Below are 25,458 nucleotides of genomic sequence, written 5' to 3' on the forward strand. Positions count from 1 at the left end.
GCACAACATCGAGGGCCGAAGGGCCTGTTCTGTGCTGTACTGTTCTATTCTATAATAGCCTGTGACCTGAAAACTATGTGAATAATTGGAATGAATTGGCGGCATGGTGGCACAGCGGTTAGCACTGCTGCCTCACAGCGCCAGGGACCCGGGTTCAATTCTGGCCTTGGGTGACTGTCTGTGTTGAGTTTGCACTTTCTCCCCGTGTCTGCGTGGGTGTCACTAAAGTTCAGCAACAACAGATTCAACATATTTGAGACACCTTTGTAACTATGGCTATCCCACTTTCCCCAAAGTAAATCCCACGTGTCTGCTACTTTTGATGGCTAATGTACTTACTGCAATTAGAAATACAAATTGCACAAGCTGCCTCTAGGAGAATCCCGCCCCATTATTCCTTAAGTGGCGCAAATAATTTGCATCATGAAGTTTAAAAGAGCAATTGAGGAGATTTAAGTAAGTGAGCAGAGGATTCAGGATTGAGCAGAGGATTCAGGATTGAGAAACAAACGTGGAATTCTTTTAGAAAAATCAGCAACTGATCTGAGAGAAGCACTCCTGCAGCGGAATCAACATATTTTTAAATTTATCTTTCTCTTCTAAAATATAACACAAATTTAGAAGAATCATTGTCGGTATAAGTAAGTTTTCATCTGATTATAACAATAATTTCAATTTTGAACATCATTGAAATACGTGCACATTTTGAAGATTCATTGGGTTAAATAGAGAGAAATAAGAGGTTAGTGCAGTGTTATTCAAAGTCGGGGGTGCGACCTGCGGGTGGGTAGCGGGCGGGTGTCGGGAGGGTCGCGGAGCCGTTGTCCGCGGCGCTCCCAATCGCGCAAATTCCCGCACAGCAGTCGGCTTTTCATAACGCCGGCTGCAAGCAGCCGCGAACAGTTTTAAAAAATTTTTTGTCGCATTGTGCATGCGCGCACGATGATCGGTACACATGCACAGTGCGGCCGCTATTTTTTTAAACAAACGGTTGCAGCTTTTTGTTTTACAGGTTCTGTAGTGGTTTTTATTCATTTATTTTATTCATTTAATTTTTATTTTTTTCATTATTTTATTCATTTTATTTTTTTTACAAGTTCATTTTTTCATTTATTTTATTCACTATTTTTTTTACAAGTTCGGGGGGTTTCATTCACTGATTTCATTTACTTTATTTATTTTTACAAGTTATTTGATAAAATTTTACAGGAAAAAAATTCAGAACTTTGGACAGATGGAGACTCCATACTTTCCGACACCGGAAGGCTTCACCTTCATCCAATAGGTTCCATTGGAGGAGCGTGTACGAGGGCCAAAGGGACCCAAAACCATTTCCTCCATTTTTATCAGCAGCAAACAAGCTAAGAGAAATGGTGGGCCGCGCAGGTCGGCCAGCGTGAGTCGCGAAGGTCGGCATGTTTTTAAAAATGGGTCCCCGGAAAAAAAGTTTGAAGAACACTGGGTTAGTGCTCGAAAGGTACCGCTTCCTCAACTTGCTTTGTGCTGTTTTGACCTTCAAAACCGTTGGGATGCTTCCTGTGATTGTAAATAATATTATCACTAGTGGTTTATAGACCTAATTCATTCAACAAAGCCTGAAGAAAACAGGAGGATGAGATAATATGGTGAGCAGCTCGACGCACACAAGTCTTTCATTATCTTCCCCTCCTCTGGGAATGGCCACTATGGAAACAGGTTTGCTCGGCAGGACGGCCAGTCTTCATTGCATATCCTTCTGGGAACTGAATCAGGCAAGTGATGCAATCGGATGTACATGGGAGTCGCTGAGAAGTGTGCAGGTGAATGGAAGGTCAGCTTCGTGGAGTAAGTGAGAAAATAGATAGCTGACTAGCTAATGCTGCAATCCATCAAGGGAGCAGCAACAGGCATGTTTATGTTCTTGCGGTTGATAGTGTCGAGACATTTTTCCAGAAGTTGACTGCTGCTGGTTTAAAAATACGGCTCATAACAATTTAAAACCACTTTCAAGAGAAGTGTTTACAAAGTGTGACCGTGCCACTGGTTCCGAGTTAGGTCATCTCAGCTTAGGTGGCAGTAAAGGCGGTGCCGCAATTGGGCTCAGTGTCCTGGGCTAGATTGGGAAAGCAGCCATGGCTCCCATTCTGTGTCACCACTCTCCAGTGTCTATTGGAAGCACTGCTGTGTCGGTGTCAGATGAAGGGTTAGGCCATACACTTTTGGGTCGGCTGTTAATCTTTCAATGTCTTGGTGCCTCATAAAGAATGGCCATTAGAGATGGCACAAAGATTCACCATGCCCTTGGTCACCAGACACTAGCAAGAGTCAATCGGCATGGAATGAAGAACTTTTCGTATGAGGAACGGTTCAGGACTCTGAGTATGTACTCGTTGGAGTTTAGAAGGATGAGGGGGGACCTTATTGAAACTTACAGGATACTGCGAGGCCAGGATAGTGTGGACATGGAGAGGATGTTTCCACGTAAGAAAAACTAGAACCAGAGGACACCATCTCAGACTAAAGGGACAATCCTTTAAAACAGTGATGAGGAGGAATATCTTCAGCCAGAGGATGGTAAATCTGTGGAACTCTGTGCCGCAGAAGGGTGTGGAGGCCAAATCACTGAGTGTCTTTAAGACAGAGATAGATAGGTTCTTGATTAATAAAGGGATCAGGGGTTATGGGGAGAAGGCAGGAGAATGGGGATGAGAAAATATCAACCATGATTGAATGGCGGAGCAGACTCAATGGGCCGAGTGGCCTAATTCTGCTCTTATGTCTTTTGGTCTTATGGCATAAGAGAAAATTAGTAAAGAAATAAGTCAGAAGGCAACAGGTTTGAGTTTCACTATTTCAGCCGTAAAACATGGGTTTGATGGACTGAGATACCTTTGCAAGTCCCTGCTCGTTGCTTGCATTTGGAGATTTAAGCAACTAGATGCAACAAAAGGCAAATTGTTTCAACACCATGTGACACCTTTTAATTTTAGCACCGACTTAATAATTCTTGTGAATACCACACTCTTCCAAATATACTGGATAGAATTTTCCCAAAATTAGGCTGAGGGCGTGATCTTCCAGCCACGCTGCACTGGAAAAGCAGCTCACGCGCGGCTCAGCGTAGCCGTTGAAAGTCGGGAGACCCCGCTCCCGGGATCTACTAAGCTCGCAACGCCTTGTGAGATTCAACGCAAGGGGAATCCCACCCACAATGAGTGGGATCACTTTTTGGCAAATCTGCATTCTGGAGCGAGGCAGTAAGCCTTACTCAAATGTGCAGATTCCCGAGGTACCCGAGTCTTTGGGAGTCAATCCCTTCGCCTCAGCGAGCGCCGTTTGGTACTAGTCCCCACAAACAGGACCACGTGGAATGGCACTCTTGGGGTCTCCAAGGGGATTGGAGGCCCCCAGCTGCATGTCCTTTGGGTAGGGTGGTGCCCTCACACATCTGGTGCCACCTGGGTACCCTGGCAGTGCCAGTCTGACACCCTGGCACCTTGGCAGTGCTACCTGGGTGTCAGCCTGGCACTTCCAAGGCGCCACATTGTCGTCATCATCTCTGAGACCTCGAAACAAATCCTTTTTTAATAAATTTAGAGTGCCCAGTTCATTTTTTTTCCAATTAAGGGGCAATTTAGTGTGTTCAATCCACCTACCCTGCACATCTTTGGGTTGTGGGTGTGAAACCCACGCAAACACGGGACGAATGTTCCAACTCCACACGGACAGTGACCCAGAGCTGGGATCGAACCTGGGACCTCGGCGCCATGAGGCAACAGGGCTAACCCACTGCGCCACCATGCTGCCCTCTCCAAACAAATCCCTGACACCCACCCCCCCATCCCCTCACCCTCAGCCCAAACGCAACATGGGAGGGTCCCAGGGCAGCTAACATAGAACATGGAAAATACAGCATAGAACAGGCCCTTCGGCCCAGGATGTTGTGCCGAACCTTTGTCCTAGATTAATCATAGATTATCATAGAATTTACAGTGCAGAAGGAGGCCATTCAGCCTATCGTGTCGCACCGGCTCTTAGAAAGAGCACCCTACCCAAGGTCAACACCTCCACCCTATCCCCATAACCCAGTAACCCCACCCAACACAAAGGGCAATTTTGGACACTAAGGGCAATTTATCATGGCCAATCCACCTAACCTGCACATCTTTGGACTGTGGGAGGAAACCGGAGCACCCGGAGGAAACCCATGCACACACGGGGAGGATGTGCAGGCTCCGCGCAGACAGTGACCCAAGCCGGAATCGAACCCAGGACCCTGGAGCTGTGAAGCAATTGTGCTATCCACAATGCTACCGTGTACCGAAGCACGCTCCCTGGAAAACGGGCGTACACCAGCTGCACATTTGGGGAGTGGAACTCCTTCCTCTTGATAAAACGCACTCCCTGGTGGCATGAGGTTGGGAGACCCAGCCATTGTCTACAGTAGTTTTTGAGGCAGGGTGGAGCAGAGCCAAAAGGTTACCTCCAAAAGAACATACCCCAAGTCGAATAAAACACTTCATGAATGTGGACCTTATCGATGGAAGTGCAGCCTATAATTTCAGGCTTGTAGCTCTTGTCAGCCTTGCTTGAAAATAATAATCTTTTTCACCATGTCTATTATATGTACTTAACATCTTTCAATTCTATCTTCATGAGCAGTATTTACTGCAGGAGCCTGTCTTGAGATGACATTCTGAATTGATTTTCATTTCGATGGCACAACTTGCCTCACATTTGTACCATTGTTAAAATTACAACAGAATAAATATTCGTCTCTTGGGTATTTATTCAACAGCTTTCGTCTCATCTCTTCTCAGAATTAAACCATTCCTTCCAGGGTAATGTGAACCATACAGATGCAAATAAATCACAAGAAAGCACCCCTTTTGCTTTCCTCAGACCCTTGGAATACCTTTCTTCTATATAATTTCTGCTTTCCTTTTACTCCCATGCTTAACCTTTCCGGGTCAAGTAACAAGATTTGCTGACGTTGTATCAATTTTTTAAAGTGGCATAAGCACAGTGCACCTTGCTGGTTCAAGATTCTATAACTCCCTGCCTAACAAACAGCACAGTAGCTTCACCACTCAGATGTGGGGTGGCACGGTGCTCCAGTGGTTAGCACTGCTGCCTTATAGTGCCAGGGTTCAATTCCAGGCTTGGGTGACAGTGTGGAGTTTGCACTTTCTCCCCATGTCTGTGTTGGTTTCCTCCGGGTGCTCCGGTTTCCTCTCACAGTCCTATGATGTGCAGGTTAGATTACGGGGTTACAGCGATAGGGCGGGATAGTGGACCTGCTTAGAGTGCTCTTATGGGGGGCTGGTACAGACTTGTCAGGCTGAATGGCCTCGTTTTGCACTGTAGGGATTCTGGATTTTATGATGACTGCAGCAACCCAGCACCACCTTCTTAAGGGCAACTAGAAATGGCCAATAAATGCTGGCTTTACAATAATTTGGCAGCGAATGAAGAGAGGGGAGCAACCATCATAGAAGAGGTGGTAGGACCCGGTCATTAGAGGGGAGCTGGCTCCACAGTTATGAAAGTATCTTTTAAAAGCTTTCTCTGTTGGGTGTGGCCTCAGAGTCAATTTGTTGAAGAGTTCAGTGAAGGCAGCTAAGTAGCTGAAGAGGAACTGGCCAAAGTAAGCAAGTTGGCACAACTTAATATTGCCAAGTGTATAGAGACTGTAGAAAGAAGAAAAATGGGCGACATATTGACCCATGAATGGTACTGAAATATTTACAGGTGCTGCTGTAAGTGATCGAGAGTCTTTAATAGATTTGATGCACACCATGCCCAAAGGACTGTGAGGCAACAAAGAGAATGCTGCAGCATACAGTAAAAACAACAAATGAAAGGTTTGAGGAGATCATGCCCAAATTGTATTGTGTTATGAATGCTGGACTTCATAAGACAGTTATGTTTCAAACTGTCTCCTTTTATTCAAGGTAAAATGGAGTAGTTTGGAGAGAGAGATGGACCTCCTCTGAAATCTGTCCAGAGACCAGCCCATGTGATCTCCTGCTAAATCTTCTCAGATACAAAACCCATGAGACTTGCTTGTTATAGGGACAGAAACTCAAATCCAAATATTTTGAAAATAAAGTGCAAATTTTAACACCTTGACACAAAGAGCCTTGTTGCACACTGTTGTAATATGACTTTCTGAGATAGCAGCATGCCATGACTTTAAAGGAAGTGTGTCATGTGATTTAACGATTATAACACGCACAACACATACAGGCTCACAGGCTCTAAGGGTCAGTCAGAGAGCGTTGGGGAAGGAGACACACGGAAGTTGCTGTAATGCAAAGCAGAAGAAAATAATTGTTCTTGAGTTAATCACTACGCAGAGTGCAGGTGAGGACAGATTCCATGTTCAAAGAAACAAGTTTTGTGGAGAGTTCAAGACCAGGGAGTCAACCGAGGGTGACTTGCTGTTGGAAGTCAATTCAATTATTCTCAAAAGACACTTGAACATTCCCCTTTGTGGAGCAGGAGGTTCTGTTAAGGCCAGGAGGAGCTTGGAACTTTAAACACAAGACTATATGGCCGAGATTCTCCCCTACCCGGCGGGGCGGGGGGTCCCGGCGGGATGGAGTGGAGTGAACCACTCCGGCGTTGGGCCGTCCCAAAGGTGCGGATTTCTCCGCACCTTTAGGGGCCAAGCCCTAACCTTGAGGGGCTAGGCCCGCGCTGGAGTGGTTGGCGCCCCGCTGGCCGGCGGGCAAGGCCTCTGGCGCCACGCCAACCGGGGCCGAAGGGACTTCGCTGGCCGGCAGAAGTCCGCGCATGCGCCGGAGCGTCAGCAGCTGCTGACGTCATCCCCGCGCATGCGCAGGAGAGGGGGTCACTTCCGCGTCCGCCATCGTGAAGACTATGGCGAACACGGAAGGAAAAGAGTGCCCCCACAGCAAAGGCCCATCCGCCGATCGGTGGGCCCCGATCGCGGGCCACGCCACCGTGGGGGCACCCCCCAGGGCCAGATCGCCCCGCGCCCCCCAGGACCACGGAGCCCGCTCGTGCCGCCTGGTCCCACCGGTAAGGTAGGTGGTTTGATTCCCGCCGGCGGGACCGGCATGACAGCGACTTCGGCCCATCGCGGGCCGTAGAATCGCCGGGGAGGTCCCGCGACAGGCGCGGCTCGATTCCCGCCCCCGCCGATTCTCTGGTTCCGGAGACTTCGGGAGACGGCGGGGGCGGGATTCACGCTGGCCCCCGGCGATTCTCCAACCCAGCGGAGGGTCGGAGAATCCCGCCCCATTTCTGTGTGGAATGCGTTACAAGGAGAGTCAGGTGAAGTTTGGGGCTTTTCAACTTTGAAAGCAGATGACCAAGAAGTGACCTTAAATAGATACAAGGGCTGGTCCCGCCGATGGAGTACCTCCGCCATGCGTGTCCCGGTGACAGGGTGTGCATAGAATGGCAAACCCCATTGACAGTGGCGGGATTAAATGATCCTGCCATCGGCAGTCCGCCTCCTCTACCGCGAAACACGGGAGGAAAATCCCGAATAAAACGTTCCTGGGAAATAATAGATTGAAAAATAATACAAATTAAACTGGGAGTAGGACAAGAAGGAAGTGGTTCAAACTCACAAAAGACAAATAAAAAATGTTATCATCTTATAAAGCCCAACATTTCTAACAGATGACAATATGGGGATAATTTCCTCAAACCTTTTAAAATTTAAAGGGCCGGATTTTCCAGCCCACTCTGTGACATGTTTTGTGATGATGTCTCTGGCATTTTGCGTGGCTCTTCCGTCCCACCACGGAGTGTCGCCTTCGGCGGGACAATAAGATCCCGCTAGAGAGTAGGGCCAGAAAGTCTTGTCCGCAGCTTTTTTTGACAGAATGATCTACATATGCAATGAACTTCAGCAGAGCAGGTGGAGAAACAAAATCGCTGGGTATGATCTACCCGAATGCTAACAGAGTCCGCGGCACTCAAGATCAGCCAAGTGATCAGGCTATTGAATGGCCATTCTTTGGGTCCTCAGTGGGGAACGCGCAGCCAAGGCCACATGTAGTCCATGTTTCTGCAACGACGAGCTCCACTCGCCAGAACTTAGTGCAGGGAGAGATTGGGACACCAGTTTAAATGTCGTCCCGATCTTTCTGTCCCTCGACATAACCCCGACCTCCCCTAAGACATAACCCACTGATAAGTGTTGTGTTATGTACTCTGGGATAATACAGGTTGCAACTGGATGCAGCTTCAACCAAAAGATACTCCAGACCTTGAAGTTAGTTCAAACTGATTTATTGAACCAGTAGCACAGTTCTCCAAGAGTGCGGCTCTCTGCTAACCTAAGTGTGGTTACTCTGTCTGACTGAACCAGACTAGGTCTTAGCCACGTGCTGGAGGTGTGATACTGTAAATACAGCCTGACTCACTCTGTCGATGTTCATCAGTGGAAAGAGGCGGAGTGTGAGTGCCTCGTGCCTTTTATAGAGAGATACCACCCCTGAGTGTCCTGCCTACTCAGTGGTCATGTCCTCTTCTCTGTGTTCATTAGCTGCCTGTCTGTATATCAATATCTGCATGTCTGCATATCATGACAATAAAGAGTCCTCAGGCCCCCGGTGCCTCCCTGTACCCACACATGGCACACCCGGGTCCGATCTGAAGCGCAGGAAAAATGCCAACCTGGCAGTGCCAGACTGGCACACAGGTGGCACTGCCATGGGGTCAGGCTGGCACTGCCAGTGTGCCATGTTGACAGTGCCAAGGTGCCAAGTTGCACCAGCAGTGCCAGGGTGCCACCCTGCCCAGTGGGCAAGCACCTGGGGGCTCTGATCCCCTGGGATACTCGCGTAAGTGCCATTCCATCTGCCCCCCATTTGTGGAGACCAGCACTGAACGGCGCTCGCCTGAGATCTCCAATGTCAGGGGGTTATATCCCACACCTTGGTTAGATCATGAACGCATATTGGAGTGGGACTAACTGTCTCACTCTCGTATGCCGATTTGGTAAGAAGTTATCCCGGCCACAATGGGCGGGATTTACATTGCGATGTCTTGCAAGATCCAAATACATTTTGCGAGGTGTGACGAGCTGGGTAGATACGGAGGTGGGATCACCAGGCATCTAACGGTCATGTTGCCTTTCGGATGCAACCTGACTGGTAGATATCACCCATTGGAACCATTTATAAAACAAAGATCCAAAGGTTCTTTCTGGATAAATGAGCTATGTTCGGCTGAATGGTCTTCCTCATTGATATTAATTTGAGAATCTGATGCTTGCTTCTCACGGGATTATCAAATAGGCTGTCCCAAAGATAACTTTTCCTAATCAGGATTATAGAAACAAGGGGAGTCCATTCAGCCCCATAAGCCTGGTCTGTCATTCCGTTGGATCACAGCTGATCTGTCTCTTAATTGCATCTAACTGACTTACTTGGTTTGTCACACATTGACAAAAACACCCTTTCAATCTCTATTTTGAAATTTTCAAATGGCTTCAGCCCAACAACTATCCAGGAAGGGAAGCTTGATATTTTCCGCCACCTTTGGGTGAAGACATGTTAGGGAACAGCTGCTCCACCCTGCCCACGCCGCTTATAATCTTGTACACCTCCATCAGGTCGCTCCCTTCTGACATAATTTGCAAGTGGCCTATGTCTAAGGTTATGCCTCCATATTAACTAGACTCCCAGGGCAGCACGGTGGCGCAGTGTTTAGCACTGCGACCTCATGGCGCCGAGGTCCCAGTCCGTGTGGAGTTTGCACATTCTCCCCGTGTTTGCGTGGGTTTCGCCCCACAACCCAAAGATCTGCAGGGTAGGTGGATTGGCCATGTTAAATTGCCCCTTAATTGGAAAACAAAAGAATTGGGTACTCTAAATTTACTTTTAGAAAAAGAAAAAAACTCGACTGCCCACCAGGGGAAATTATTTCTCTCAAACGTTTTCCTTCCATGGAAAAGTACCTTACAAATCTCAACCCTTTGTCTCACCTAGTATCTGGGTAAGAATCACCCATCCTCAAATTGTCTTTTGTGAACTATTTTCTTTAGATTCCCAAAAAACTAATTTCAAAATTGTTAACCCTATTAGAATTCCCTGCAATTAACAAGGAAATAGAACATAGAACATAGAACATAGAACAGTACAGCACAGAACAGGCCCTTCGGCCCTCAATGTTGTGCCGAGCCATGATCACCCTACTCAACCCACGTATCCACCCTATACCCGTAACCCAACAACCCCCCGTTAACCTTACTTTTTATTAGGACACTACGGGCAATTTAGCATGGCCAATCCACCTAACCCGCACATCTTTGGACTGTGGGAGGAAACCGGAGCACCCGGAGGAAACCCACTGTGTCTGTTCTGTGAGTAATTAAATGTAGCAATAACTGAATATGTTAATAATTTCATCTGCAGCCTTAGTTTTAGACCAGTTAGGCTTTTTTTAGGATTTTTACCTCTGACTACCTTCTTACTGTTGCTGTACAGGAAGAATTGTTGCGGTATTTAGAATTTTTTTCAGACACATTTAAGCTCTCTTTTCATGCATTTCTTTTTTTTTAAATGTTTAAATAAATTTTAAGTATCCAATTCTTTTTTTCCAATTAAGGGGCAATTTTAATGGCCAAATCACCTAATCTGCATATCTTTTGGGTTGTGGGGGTGAGACCCATGCAAACACGGGGGGGGGGGGGGGGGGGGATGTGCAAACTCCACACAGACAGTGACCCTGGGCCGGGATTGAACCTGGGTCGTCAGCACCGTGAGACAGCAGTGCTAACCACTGTGCCACCTTGCCGTCCCTTTTCATGCATTTCTGATGACTTTTTACACATTACTCCTTTCGCACTTGTAAACTAATGGCATGAGGGGTTTTTTTCCTTTTCTTACGTTACTTTTTTAAAAATCCATTTAGCCTCATGCTTAGCTTTTCCATGATTCCTAATACTAGGTAAGTATATGCACCATGTGTTTAATAGGCAGTGTAGTGGTAATATTAACAGACTAGCAACCCAGAGGCCCAAACTAATGCCCTGGAGACATGGGGCTGGATTTTACAGCGGCGGCATTGCGAGCATCTTCGAGGGTAGCTCATTCCTCCAGCAGCAATGTTCACCAGTGCCAGGGCTGGAAAAGACCACCTGTGGGTTCAATTCCCACCATGTCAACCAGTGGAATTTGAATTCAATTAATAATATCTGGAACTGAAAGTCAGTCGCAGTGACCGTGGCCATGATTGTCATAAAATCCATCTGGTTCACTAATGTCTCCTTCGGGAAGGAAATCTGCCATCATTATTCCCGTCTGGCCGACAAGGGACTCCAGATCCACCGCCATAGAAGCATAGAATTCCTACAGCGCAAAAGGAGTCCAATCGGCCCATAAAGTGTGTACCAACTCTCTGAAAGAGCACCCTATCTAGTTCACTCCACCGCCCAAACTCCGTAACCCCATCTAGGGACACTAAGCCTGACATGCATATCTTTGGATCATGGGAGGAAACCAGAGCACCCAGAGGAAATCCACGCAGATACGGGGAGAAAGTGCAAAATCAGCAGTCACCCAAGGCCAAAATTGGACCCGGGTCCCTGGCCTGCGAGGCAGCAGTGCTAACCACTGTGCCACCATGCCACCCCATGCGATTGACTCTTAACTGCCCTCTGAAATGGCCGAACAAGCCACTCAGTTCAAGGGCAATTAAGGACGGACAACAAATGCTGTGCTAATATTCCCACATACCAAGAAAGAATAAAAAAGTGACTTTTACCACCTCCTGACTTCCCTTTAAGGAACTGCTGACTTCCCTTTAAGGAACTGCTGTTTTTCCTTGTGTTGAACCAGGAGGAACTAGTTCCCTGTTCTCATCCGCCCACTTCCTCTCCCCTGCCTCTCGACCATTATTTGCTCAAAAGTTCTTCATCACTTAATGGCTTGCAGTTCTGATGAAAGCTATTGACCCAAAACCCTTGACTCTGTTTCTCTGTCTGCAGAAGCTGCCTGACCTGCTGAGTGTTTCCAATACTTTCAGATGCCCAACGTCTGCAGTATTTAGGTTCGATATATTTCACATTGTTTGGCTGCTTCACAGATGATAGAAATGTGTGGCGTATTGATTTTTTTTTTTACGTGGGTGGGTTGACCTATGCCTGTTTGAAACTCTGATATTTCAGTCTTTTTGAAGCCATACACTTAAGTTATGAATAATATGTCCAGAGACATGCGTACTGCAACAGATAGCTTGGATCATGAGAAAATACTCACACCCATTTCAACAGCATTTACATTAATAACATGCCTTCCATAATTCAGTGTCAACAGTTCTTCGTTAGTATTGCCCCAGAAACTACTGACAATGAGTCAAGCTGCTATCCAGCTATCACACTCGGACAAACATTGTCTTTGTGATCAAGAAACCAGCACGCCTCTGGGTTGCAAAGAAGTAACCAGCAGAACGATGCTGCGTTCTTGTATGAATCAGACAGAAGGAGGCACTGACAGCCAGTTTGGAATCGTGGCAATAGCTCAGTGCTGTTCTGCAGCAATGCTTCAGCTCAGGGGCATTCAGTGACCAAAATGCCAGGGATCCTAAAACAAGTTACGCCACTAAGTATCAAATGTCCGCACTTGTATTTCTGAATTCCATAGAAAGAGAATTAATAAAGTCTAACTGGATTCAGGGTACTGTGGAAGATGCCAGGTTTAAATTACAAGGTAAGGACACAAATAACCTAAGAATTTAGAATTGGGGTCGGGGTAGCTGGGACAGCCAAATATGCCCAACAATCGAAAGGAGTTAATACTTTGGGAAAAATGTCTTTTATAACTCGAAAAAGCAAGTGAGCCCCTCTTTAGGGCTGAGTGAATCAATGGTGGTGTAAAGACTCAGGCAAGCGGCCACTTGGAAGCAATGACTGTAGAAAAGTTTCAAGTTATTTTCCTTACTATTTACGCCTCCTACTCCTCGAAAGGTCTTCCGCGCCCGGCCCACATACAGGCCGGGGTATTTATGTCCCTGTAGTCCTTGGAAAAAAAAGGGGGTAGCCCTGTCCTCCTCATCTGGGTAAATCATACTCAAATGAGGCCACAAAGACTGAGATTGCAGATCCCTTGGTCTCCAATAGGGTTATAAAAAGTGGGGAACAGCAAAGAAGATTTTGATTTAAGTCCCTGATTTTTGGGTATGAGATACCATTCCAAGATTCCAGTCTTGCCTTAGACATCATCTCAGGCACCCTTGGTCACCGTTGTAAATGTCCGAGTGTCTCACATTTTACGGGTGTGCCATATTGACCAGTATAAGATAATATAACATAAGGCGTAACAATAGGATCCCCTTGTGATCTGTACTTGATCTTTTTGTTCCTTGTATATATACATTCTTGAAACTTTGCAAAGGCTAGCTATGAAAATATTTGCTGAAATGAGGTGCAAGTCAGTGAACTGCTACATTGCAGTCAGTACATACAACGGATTTAGTTCAACCAGTACAACCTGTTTCCATATAATGGTACAAAATGGTCAACATGCCATATTTTCCGATCACAGTGGAGGATCTTGCGCATTTCTGTTTTTATATGATATTAAATGAAGGCTGTTTCTGACCATCTCAACTTCACAGCCCCAAACAATATCACAAAACACAAATTGTCTGGTGATTTACCTTACTGATGTTTGTACGGTCTTACTGTGTGCAAATTGGCTTCTAGGTGCCCTGTATTATACAACCAAAATTACTCATTGACTGTGAAACACTCTTTGGCCACCTGTGGTCATGGAAAGTGCTCAACCAATAGGAGCATCGAGCACAAGAGCAAGTAGGTTATTTTTTTGAAAAGTAGTTTTATTAAGGTTTTGCAGAATTTTTCATAATAAAACAATAGTAACAATAATAACAAAACAAACTAGAGTGAACATTAACATAGTGCAAAAAGAGAATATACAATAACAATTAAATAGACATTACCCCACGCGACCCAGTCTTCCCACACCATCCCAATAAAGCGCTCACCCCCTCCCCCCCCACCATGGATTGTTGCTGCTGCTGACATTTTAATTTTCCCCGAGAAAGTCGACGAACGGCTGCCACCTCAGAGAACCCTAGCGTAGACCCTCTTAAGGCAAACTTTATTTTCTCGAGGCTGAGAAACCCAGCCATGTCGGTAACCCAAGTCTCTACACTCGGGGGCTTCGAGTCCCTCCACATTAATAAAATCCGTCTCCAGGCTACTAGGGAGGCAAAGGCCAAGACGTCGGCCTCTTTCGCCCCCTGAACTCCCGGGTCTTCTGACACTCCAAGGGTTGCTATCTCTGGACTCGGCACCACCCATGTGTTAAGCACCTTGTACATTGCCCTTGCATGATCAAGCACATTTAGCAGAGATTGCAATGGCAGGGTTGTGTGGTGTCGAGGTGTGTCGCTGTTCTGAAGGCTGGGTAGTTTGTTGCAATCAATGGTCGGTTTGAGGTTGCGCGGTTGTTTGAAGGCAAGTAGTGGGGGCGAGGGGATGACCTTGGCAAGATGTTCGTCTTCATCGATGATGTGTTGAATGTTGTGAAGAAGATGTATGTCGTAGTTTCTCCGCTCAGGGAAAATACTGGACGACGAAGGGTACTCTGTCGGTTGTGTCCCGTGTTTGTCTTCTGAGGAGGTCAGCGCGATTTTTTTGCTGTGGCGTGTTGGAACTGCCAATGGATGAGTCAAGCGCCATATCCCGTTCGTATGAGGATATCTTTCAGCGTCTGTAGATGTCTGTTACGCTCCTCCTCGTCTGAGCAGATCCTATGTATACGGAAGGCTTGTCCATAGGGGATGGCTTCTTTAATGTGTTTAGGGTGGAAGCTGGAGAAGTAGAGCATCGTGAGGTTATCCGTGGGTCTGCGGTAAAGCGAAGTGCTGAGGTGACCGTCCTTGATGGAGATGAGTGTGTCGAAGAATGCAACCGATTCTGGAGAGTAGTCCATGGTGAGTCTGATGGTGGGATGAAACTTATTGATGTCATCGTGTAGTCGTTTCAGTGATTCTTCGCCATGGTTCCAAAGGAAAAAGATATCATTGATGTATCTGGTGTATAATGTCGGTTGAAGGTCCTGTGCGGTGAGGAGGTCTTGTTCAAACTTGTGCATGAAGATGTTGGCATATTGAGGTGCGAATTTGGTCCCCATGGCTGTTCCGTGTGTCTGGATGAAGAACTTGTCGTCGAAGGTGAAGATGTTGTGATACAGAATGAAGCAGATGAGTTGCAGAATTGCATCTGGGGACTGGCAGTTGCCAGAGTTGAGTACTGAGGCTTTTGCAGCAATGTCGTTGTCATGGGGATGCTGGTGCAGAGTGCCGAGACGTCCAGTGTGACGAGGAATGTTCCTCGTTAAACTGGTCCATGGGTGCTGAGTTTCTGTAAGACGTCCGTCGTATGGTGACAGAAGCTGGGCGTTCCATGTGCGATGGGTTTCAAGATGCCCTCGATGTAGCCAGAGAGGTTCTCACGCAGGGCCCCATTGCCTGATATGATAGGACGGCCTGGTGTGTTGGCCTTGTGTATTTTCAAGAGACAGTAGAGATCTCCAATGCAGGGTATATGTGCATTGAGAGCACGTAGGCTGCTCTAAAGGTCTGGATGCAAAGTCTTGACAGTCTGTTGAGTTGCCGGGTGTGTTCCTTGGTCGGATCTGCGGGTAACTGCCTATAGTGTTCCTGGTTGTTGAGTTGTCAGTACACCTCTTTGCAGTAGTCCATTCTGTTCAGTATGACGGTGCCCCCCCCCCCCTTTGTTTGCTGGTTTGATGACGATGTTGTGGTTGGTCTTGAGAGCGCGAATAGCGTTGCATTGTGCTTGGGTGACGTTTGGGGCTGTCGTGCGAATGCGACTGATGAATCTGGCACTGACGCGACTCCTGACAGCTTGAGCATACATGTCGAGTCTAGGGCAGCGGCCTTCCGGAGGGATCCAATTCAGCACTTTCCTCATGGGTTGCCGCACCGCAGATCTCTCGGACTGCTGTTCCAGTTCATTGGTTATCTCATTGGGTTCGCTGTCGGCCTTTTGGGGACTGTGGAATCTGCCATGGCAATCTCTACAAGACGTGCCAGCTCATCGACATGGGTACCACCATTGCACGTGAGAACCCCATGCACCAGGTACGTGGTACATACTCGTGCGACTCGGCCAACGTTGTCTACCTCATACGCTGCAGGAAAGGATGTCCCAAAGTGTGGTATATTGGCGTGACCATCCAGACGCTGTGACAACGGATGAACGGACATCGCGCGACAATCGCCAGGCAGGAATGTTCCCTTCCAGTCGGGAAACACTTCAGCAGTCAAGGGCATTCAGCCTCTGATCCTCGGGTAAGCGTTCGCCAAGGCGGCCATCAGGACGCGCGACAACGCAGAATCGCCAAGTAGAAACTTACAGCCAAGTTCAGCACACATGAGTACGGCCTCAACCGGGACCTTGGAATCATGTTGCATTATATTCACCCCCACCATCTGGCTTTGACTTGCAAAATACTACCAACTGTCCTAGCTTGAGACAATTCACACCTCTTTAACCTGTGATTATCCCTCTCTCCAGTTGCTCCATCTGGACCTGTAAAAGACTTAATTACCTGCAAAGACTTGCATTCAAAGTGTCGTGTTGCATCATTGACTTTGTGTATATATATGTTTCCGGAACCCAACTCTTCATTCACTGAGGAAGGACCTGTGCTCCGAAAGCTAGTGATTCGAAACAAACCTGTTGGACTTTAACCTGGTGTCGTAAGACTTCTTACTGAGAAAAGAAGGCTAAGAGGAGATTTGATAGAGATGTTCAAAATCATTAGGAGGCTGCACAGAGTAGACAGGGAGAAACTGTTCCTGCTCGTAAAAGGATCAAGAACAAGAGGACACAGATTTTAAATGATTTTCAAGAGAAGCAAATGTGATTTGAGAATTTATTTTCACACAGCGAATGTGGGTCTGGTTCGCACTGCCCGGAAGTGTGGTGAAGGCAGGTTCAATTGAGGCATGCAAGAGGGGATTAGAAGATCTCTTGAATAGAAATTATGTGCAGGAGTACAGGAAAAAAGCAGGGAAGCGGCACTAAGTTTCTGGAGAGCCAGTGGAGACAGGATGGGCCAAATGGCCTGCTTCTGCACCCCAGCAATTCTGTGAAATACAAATTCTTTCTTTTTTTGAAGATCAACGCTTTAGCCTTTACTGGGCTTGACTGAATGCTTGTGCCACCCACTCTGTTCACAGACAGAATGGTATGAGGTATTCATCAACTGCCAAATCCAGCAAAGGAAAGGTTTCATATTGATTTGTTTGAACACACCATCAAATGCTAACCCCAGTCCCACACAAAATGGTTGACTGTCAATTAAAGTATTCTTTTGAGCTAGGGCAACTAGGGATGGGCAATAAATGTGGCCAATTGCCATGGTTGCCAATACACGAGTTGCAAATATTTATTATGCGATTCACTTACTACATAAGTGAATGCTTATGAGGTTTATCTCCTCAGTTTGGTCATCGGTTCCGTACATATATCTCGTAAGCCTTTTGCTAATATACTGTGATTCCCTGTGTTTTGGGGGGTGAGTCTTGCTGTGATACTCTAGCATCTTCGTCTATGTGTCTTTGTTGGCTGTGGGTTGCTATGGCCGTTGTCAGGGGAACACTCAAGGAATAGAACAGAAGCAGTGCTGGCATAAGAGGCAGGTGAGAAAATGTGCAATCAGCAGGTGGTCTTAGCTTCAGAACGTGGGCCCACACTCGGGGCTGGTTTTAAATGTTAAAGTTTGGTAATTAGCTGCCTCGGTGCTTCTTTGAATATTACCAGATGAACATAAAAAACATTCTGGAAACTCAATATTCCTTTCCGGAATGGTGGTTGTGGCAGTCTGATTGTACAGGCGGTATTTTCCAAAAGGATGGCCAAGTGTCATTTTTGGCAAGAATATCGGTGCGAATCCCGCAGGCCCCAGGAGGCGCGATGCAGATCGCAATCTTTAGGCACTGCTAGAACTAAACTTTCCTCATGTGAAAAACGCCACGCCTGGGGCACAATGCGGCTGATTTGTCTGCCCCGGGGGGTCATCTGAGCACTTCAATCAAGGGGGCGCTGCATTTAAACAGCTCCACAGCACTTGAACTCATTCAAGCCAGGGGGATGGTAGCTCGAAGACGAGCTGCAAGATTTTCAGAGAGGGTCCTCACTCGATTTCTGGATGTCGTGGAGGAGAAGCGGGCCACAATTTACCCATGGGCTGGCAGGAGACCCTCAAGCAAGGTCATTAATCCTGCCTGGGAGATGGTGGCAGCCACGGTCAGTGTCAGCAGCCTTACCAAGAGGACGGAGGTTCAATGTAGGAAAAAAAACAAATGATCCATGATCTGCAAGGATGTCAATGAGTCATTTTGCAGGAATTTCCCCCTGGAGTTAAAGTGAGTTCTATTTTCAATTCTTTCCTGTGTGAATAATGAGGTAGACGTTTTCAGCAGCAGGGCATGGTTTGTTGTTCCATGGGGTGTAAAGATCAATTTAATCAATAAAAACAAATTCTACAACTTTAAAAGGGATGGAGTAGCCGAGGGCCCTTGCGTTGTGTGTACACAAATCTTCAAATGTGGGGTGCCAAGTTGAGAAAGCTATTTTAAAAAAACAAATGCGATCCTTGGATTTACAAATGAAGGCAAAGAGGACAAAAGCAAATAAGTTATGCTTATTCTTTATAAATAACTAGTTTGGTCTAACCTGGGAAGTTGCAGCCAATTCCGAGCAGCACAGTTTAGGAAAGTTGCCAAGGCTTTGGAGGGGGTACGGTTAGTCACGTGGAGAGGTTAGAGAGCTGGGGTTCACCTTTCACATAGAGTAGTTTAAGGGAAGATTTAATAGAGGTGTTCAAAATTATGGGGGGCTTTGATATCACAGAATTGTTACTGCACAGAAGGAGGCCATTCGGCCCACCGTGTCGGCACCAATTCGCAAAATGAGTAATGTGGTTTAATGTCACTCCCCTGCCTTTTCCCCATACCTCAGCTCATGGTTTTTATTCAAATAATAATCTAACGCCCTCTTAAATGCCTCCATTGAGCCCGCCTCCGCCACACTTCTGGGCAGCGCATTCCAGATCCAAAAACCTGTTCAGTGAAAAACTTTTTCCTCACATTTGCTTCTTTTACTAATCACTTTAAATCTGTGAACTCTCATTCTACTCTGTCCAGTCCCCTCATGATTTTGAGCATCTCTATCAAATCTTCATCTTAGCCTTCTTCTCTCCAAGGAACACAGCTCTAACCTCCCCAATCTATCTTCATGACTGAGTTGCTCGTCCCTGAGGCCAAACTTGTCAATCTCTTCTGCACTTTCTCCATTGCAAAAATTGTAAATAGGGATAAACTCTTCCCATTAGAAGGAGGGTCAGGAACTAAGTGTCACAGATTTAAAATAATTGGCAAAATAATCAGAAAGGAGATGAGGAGATGATTTTATATGCAGCGAGGATATGAGAACTGCAATGCACTGTCTGATAGGGTGGTTGAAACATTCAAAAGGAAATTTTATCAATACTTTATAAAGGGTAAAGAATTGCAAGGATAGTGGGACTAATTAAATAGTTCTCAAAAAACCATACAAAGACGATAAGCCAAATGGCCTTCCTCTGTCCTGTATCAGTTTAGTTAGTTATCCTCCTTGTCCTGGGTGGGATGGAAGGCCGCAATAGTGTTGCTCCATCGGGCCCTGACTTGTGCTGTGGTTTGTGCCTCACCCCATGTGAGCCCCATCTCTTCCAAGTTCAGTCACCACAGTCCAGGTCATGTTGTTTATGGCCTGCCTGTTTAGGTTTCCCAGCTGGTATTCGCTCTTTTTTTTTAAATTTAGAGTACCCAATTATTTTTTTCCAATTAAGGGGAAATTTAGCGTGGCCAATCCACCTACCCTGCACATCATTGGGTTGTGGGGGTGAGACCCACGCAGACACGGGGAAAACGTGCAAACTCCACACAGACAGTGACCCTGGGCCGGGATTGATGGTATTCATGCTTAGGACATCCTTAGCACGTGTCTGAGCCATCTTATCCTGCACTTCTTGATCTCAAGGTCAATGCTGTGACAGCCATTCTTCTTGTCCAGATCCGCATTGGAATTTTAATTTGCTAGTAGATATTGTACATTTTATGTGGGCAGCTATTATGAAAGGCATTGGGTGGAATTCTGCATTCCCCGATGCCGATTTCGTAATCGGGCGTAGAATCCCTATTTACGATGGAATTGGGGCGCCCGCTCCAAAATGGTGTCATCACGCTCGCGGCACATGCCATTGGGGCAGCCTCAGGACATCACCTGAAGGCCCTCCACCGATGCTTCGTCCCCGATGGACCAAGTTCCCGACTGCGCGGTTGATTCATGGACTCAGCGGCTTGGAACCCGGCGTGGCGGCTGCAGACTGTGTCCAGCACTGCCTCAGTCGGGAAGGAGCTGGCCAGGGGGTGGTGAGGGGCTATACAGGGGGGCACTATCTGGCAGGTCAGGTTCGCGCATGGCTGGTGCCATGTTGTACGGCGCGACCGTGTGTATGTGTGGCCACGGACCCGGCAAATCTCCGGCCATTTTTGTCATGGAGGCCGGGGGTTTTACGAGGCGTTGCTGCTAGCCCCTCACCGGTCGAAGGATCAGTGCTGGTGCGCCACCGATCTTTTTGAGGTAAAACGCCATAGATCCTCCGGACACCACCTGAAATCGTAGAATCCAGCACATTGACCTTTTCCTTCATTACCCTCCAACATTCAGATCCATGTAGCAGGACTGACTTTACAATACTAATATAGAGTTTAATTTTAGTCTTAAGATTTTATTGTTTGGACTTCCAGATGATTTGAAGTCTGCTCAGTTCACCTCTAGCTTTGTTCATCTGAGCCGTGATGTCCTTCCTCACACTGTTGTCATTGTTGATAAGGCTCCCAAGATTAAGTGAAGTATGATTCTAGGAAATTCCATTGCTGCGTGAAAATTATGACACATTCATAAGGTCAGAGACTTTATGGAGGTGTTGGAGATCTCACCTGTTGGCTGGAGAACTGGCGAGAAATTGGAGTTGCGTCCTCCAGGAAGGCCCACTGCTTTTAACTGCTTGTCAGGCAGTTAAGTGGCCACCGATGGTTCTTTCCCAGGTTCAAGGACTCCGCGAACAGAAATCCTACCACCTGAGAGCTATTGGCCAATCAGAGACCGACAGCTCTTTGTAGCATGGTGAGAGAGATGGGAGATGGCAGTGGCTGCTGCCGGAACAACAGATACTAGCGGCCCGGGATCAAAGTAGGACCCAAGCCACAAGAAGACAAGTAAGAAGACTTAAAACACCAGGTTAAAGTCCAACAGTTTTATTTGGAATCACTAGTTTTCGGAGCACAGCTCCTTCATCAGGTTAGATTAACGATTCCAAACAAACCTGTTGAACTTTAACCTGGTGTTGTAAGACTTCTTACTGTGCCCACCCCAGTCCAACGCCAGCATGTCCACATCAAGACAAGAAGACAAGAAATTGGAGCAGGAGTGAACTTGGGGCTGGTTTAGCTACTTGGGGCTGGTTTAGCTACTTGGGGCTGGTTTAGCTACTTGGGGCTGGTTTAGCTCACTCAGCTAAATCGCTGGCTTTTAAAGCAGACCAAGTAGGCCAGCAGCACAGTTCGATTCCCGTACCAGCTTCCCCGGACAGGCGCCGGAATGTGACGACTAGGGGCTTTTCACAGTAACTTCATTGAAGCCTACTTGTGACAATAAGCGATTTTCATTTCATTTCATTCTTCAATCATAGAATCACTACAGTACAGAAGGAGGCCATTCGGCCTATAGAGTCTGCACCGAACCTGCAAAAGAGCAACCTACCGAGGCCCATCCCCACTCTATTCCCATAACCCAGTAACCCCTCCTAACCTTTCAGAACAGACGAGCAATTTAAAAAAATATATTTTTATTCTCCTTTTTCACATTTTCACACAAATTTACACCCACCAGCAATAAACAATAATCAGCAACAAATATGTCAATCCCCATAATAATAACAACAATCCCATCCAGCTCTTGAAAGTGCATAATGAATAATGCCCATGACTTGTAGAACCCCTCCATCCTTCCCCTCGGTTTAAACTTAGCCTTCTCAAGGGTCAAGTATTCCAACAAGTCCCCCCCGCCACGCCAGGGCACAAGATGGAGAGGCTGCTCTCCACCCCATCAGGATCCGACTTCGGGTAATCAACGAGGCGAAGGCTACAACATCTGCCTTCGCGCCCGTTTCCAACCCTGGCTGGTCTGACACCCCGAATATGGCCTCCCGGGGACCCGGGTCCAGTTTCGCGTGCACCACATTGGGAATTACCCTAAAAACCTCCTTCCAGTAATCCTCAAGCTTTGGACAGGACCAAAACATATGAACGTGATTAGCGGGACCCCCCCCCCCCCCCCCCCCCCACATCTTCTACCCCTTGAAAGAATCGGCTCATCTTCGCCCTCGTGAGGTGTGCTCTGTATACCACCTTCAGCTGTGTCAGCCCGAACCTTGTGCATGAGGTGGAGGCATTCACTCTCCAGAGCACCTCACTCCAGACCCCCTCCTCTATAACCTCTCCCAACTCTTCCTCCCACTTTGCTTTGATCCCTTCCAGTGCTGCCTTATCCTCTTCCAAAATAGCTCCGTACACCGCTGACACTTACCCTCTTCTCCAGTCCCCTTGTCGTCAGCGCCCCCGCCAGCAATGTGGAGGCCGATTCCTTCGGGAAGCTCTGCATCTCCTTCCTGGCAAAATCTCAAACCTGCATGTATCTAAACATTTCCCCCTGTTCCAGCCCATACTTCGCTTCCAGCTCCCTCAATCCTGAAAACCGACCCCTAAGGAACAAATCTTTTAGCGTCTTAATTCCCTTCTCTTCCCATTTCCGAAAACTTCCATCCCACCTCCCTGGCTCAAATCTGTGGTTCCTCCAAATCGCCATTTCCCTTCACCCTGCCCCCAACTCGAAGTGTTGGCGAAACTGCCTCCAGATTTTCAATGAAGCTATTATTACCGGACTCCCTGAGTATTTCCCCGGAGCTATCGGGAGCGGCGCTGTTGCTAGTGCTTTCAGCCCCGACCCCCTGCACAAACTCTCCTCCATTCTGACCCACTGGGAATCAATCCCTCTGACCCAGCTCCGCACCTTCTCCATATTTGCCATCCAGTAGTAATACATCAGGTTCGGGAGACCGAAACCCCCTGCCTGCCTTCCCCTCTGTAGCAGCACCTTTCTCACTCTGGCCACCTTCCTTCCCCATATGAACGAGGTAATCCTTCCCTCAATCTCCCTGAAAAAAGCCTTTGGTAGAAAAATCAGTAGGCATTGAAAAATAAACAGAAATCGTGGCAACACATTCATGTTAACTGCTAGCACCCGACCCGCCAGTGACAAAGGGAGACCATCCCACCTTGCCAGATTGGCTTTCACTCTCCCCACCGAACTAGTGATATTGTACCTGCGAAGCCTTCCCCACTCCCGGGCAACCTGCACCCCCAGATACTTAAAGTGAGTCCCTGCCCTACGGAATGGCAGCCCCCCCACCCCTGCCCCCACCTCTGGCCGAGACACCACAAAATATTCACTCTTGACCAGATTCAGCTTGTATCCCTAGAAAGACCACTGTGCCATCAACCTGCCCATACAGTTCATTCCATTCTACCCATTCTGCCCATTCTACTCCACTATTCAATATGAACATGGCTGATTTTGGGCACTGACTCCACTTCCCTGCCCTCTCTCCATGTCCCTTAATATAGCTCTCAAGCCAGAGGTAAGTAACGGCAGGAGAATTTTAAAGGCTGGGATCGTGGGGGTGAGGGGAAGGGGAGGAGGAGGATGGGGTGGGGGAGTGGGCAGCAAGGGCAGGGGATTGGCTGTCAGCAGGACCCTCGCTCCGATGCAGGCACCGAGTGACTTTGAAAGTGGGACCTCCCCTCTCCATCCACAAGCGGCCTCATCGTGCACACTGCTTGATGACAGGTCCACCCACAGCTGAGTTAATAACAGCAGTGGCAGGACGAGGCCGCCCAGCAGTCACTGGCCACTTAAGGGCCTCGATTGGTGGAGTGGCAGGAAATCCAACCATGGGTCTTCTGTCCCCAGAATTAATTCTGGCAGAGGTAGGGAGGCAACGGGGTGTTCGATAGCACCCTCATGCCTGATTAATTGCCCACCTCGCCTCCAAACATGCGATGAGAGTGGGCATTAAATTCCCTCCCACAGTGTTCACATATGCACATCTGTGTGTAGAGACAGACATGTGTTCCTGCCGGATCAGTCCCCATGATTGAGTATAATGATGTCTTCATAAATCTCACATCTACTTCACTCAATTAGCTTTCCGTATGCCCTCAATCAAGCAAAGCTTCCACTGGCAGGGCACACTCCATTAACCCCGTATGGCAGCATTCACGAGCAGGCGAACAATGCAAAGAACATGTTAATGTCATTTCTGCACCTGCTTCGAAAACAACCCTACATTATGCAAACAACGGAAGGACATTCTGAGACATCGCAAAACCTTTTTTCTTGCCGTTGGGAGAGAGGACGGAGAAATAAAGTGCCCATCTTCCAAGGTATTACCAGAGAAAAATAGAAACAAATGCTTATTAAGAAATGCATGAGATATAAATAGAAGGCCATTGCTACTCAACACATTCGTATAATGAACATGCTGTGACAAAGCAGATTGCAAACAAACCAAGATTGGTGAGAGGTATGGGGAAAATAACAGACAGATTTTATTTAAAAGATATGTGGTTATCAGTGGTACCAAGAAACAGCTTATCCAGAGCTTGACAGGATCACACTGCATAATTATTTTCATTCCAAAATGCCATAAATTATTTGAATAGCTAGGCAAGCTGAAAGAAAAATCATTGAACAATAGCTAGAGAAAATACTGTGAAATAAAAATGAAACAAGAGAACGTTTTGGTATGGACCCTATTCCAAGTTGTCATTTTGACTTTTCAGGGCAGCACGGCGGCGCAGTGGTTAGCACTGCTGCCTCATGGCGCCGAGGTCCCAGGTCACTGTCCACGTGGAGTTTGCACCTTCTCCCCGTGTTTACTTGGGTTTCGCCCCCATAACCCAAAAGATGCGCAGGGCAGGTGGATTGGCCACGCTAAAGTGCCCCTTAATTAAAACATTTTTTTTACTTCTTAATAAAAAAATGCAAGAAATGTAAAAAACACTGGCGGCTGGAGAAAAACATTGGGCGGGATTCTCCAGTTCGCCAGCCAGCCAATAGGATTTCCCATTATGGCCATCCCACGTCATCGGGAAACCCTTGGCATGGGTGTGCTGCCGGTGCAGCGAAGGACCCTGGCGATGGAGAATTCCGCTGATTAACTTTCATTTAGCAGCCAGCAAGCAGTTGAATGCAAAAACATTTTCTTCACACATGACAGTCATTTGATTGAGCAAGTTTAATGGAACAAGCTGCTGCTGTCTAAATTG

The 25,458-nt window shown here is 47.2% G+C and overlaps 1 protein-coding gene across 1 annotated transcript in view; it reads right to left on the reverse strand.

Annotated features, from left to right (window-relative positions):
* rab15 (RAB15, member RAS oncogene family) overlaps positions 1 to 25,458 on the reverse strand; it is a 202,696-nt gene that overhangs the window by 107,609 nt on the left and 69,629 nt on the right. The gene's annotated exons all lie outside the window — the stretch shown is intronic.

The sequence above is a fragment of the Scyliorhinus canicula genome, chromosome 2 (genome assembly GCF_902713615.1).
Source record: "Scyliorhinus canicula chromosome 2, sScyCan1.1, whole genome shotgun sequence".
Lineage (NCBI taxonomy): Eukaryota > Metazoa > Chordata > Chondrichthyes > Carcharhiniformes > Scyliorhinidae > Scyliorhinus > Scyliorhinus canicula.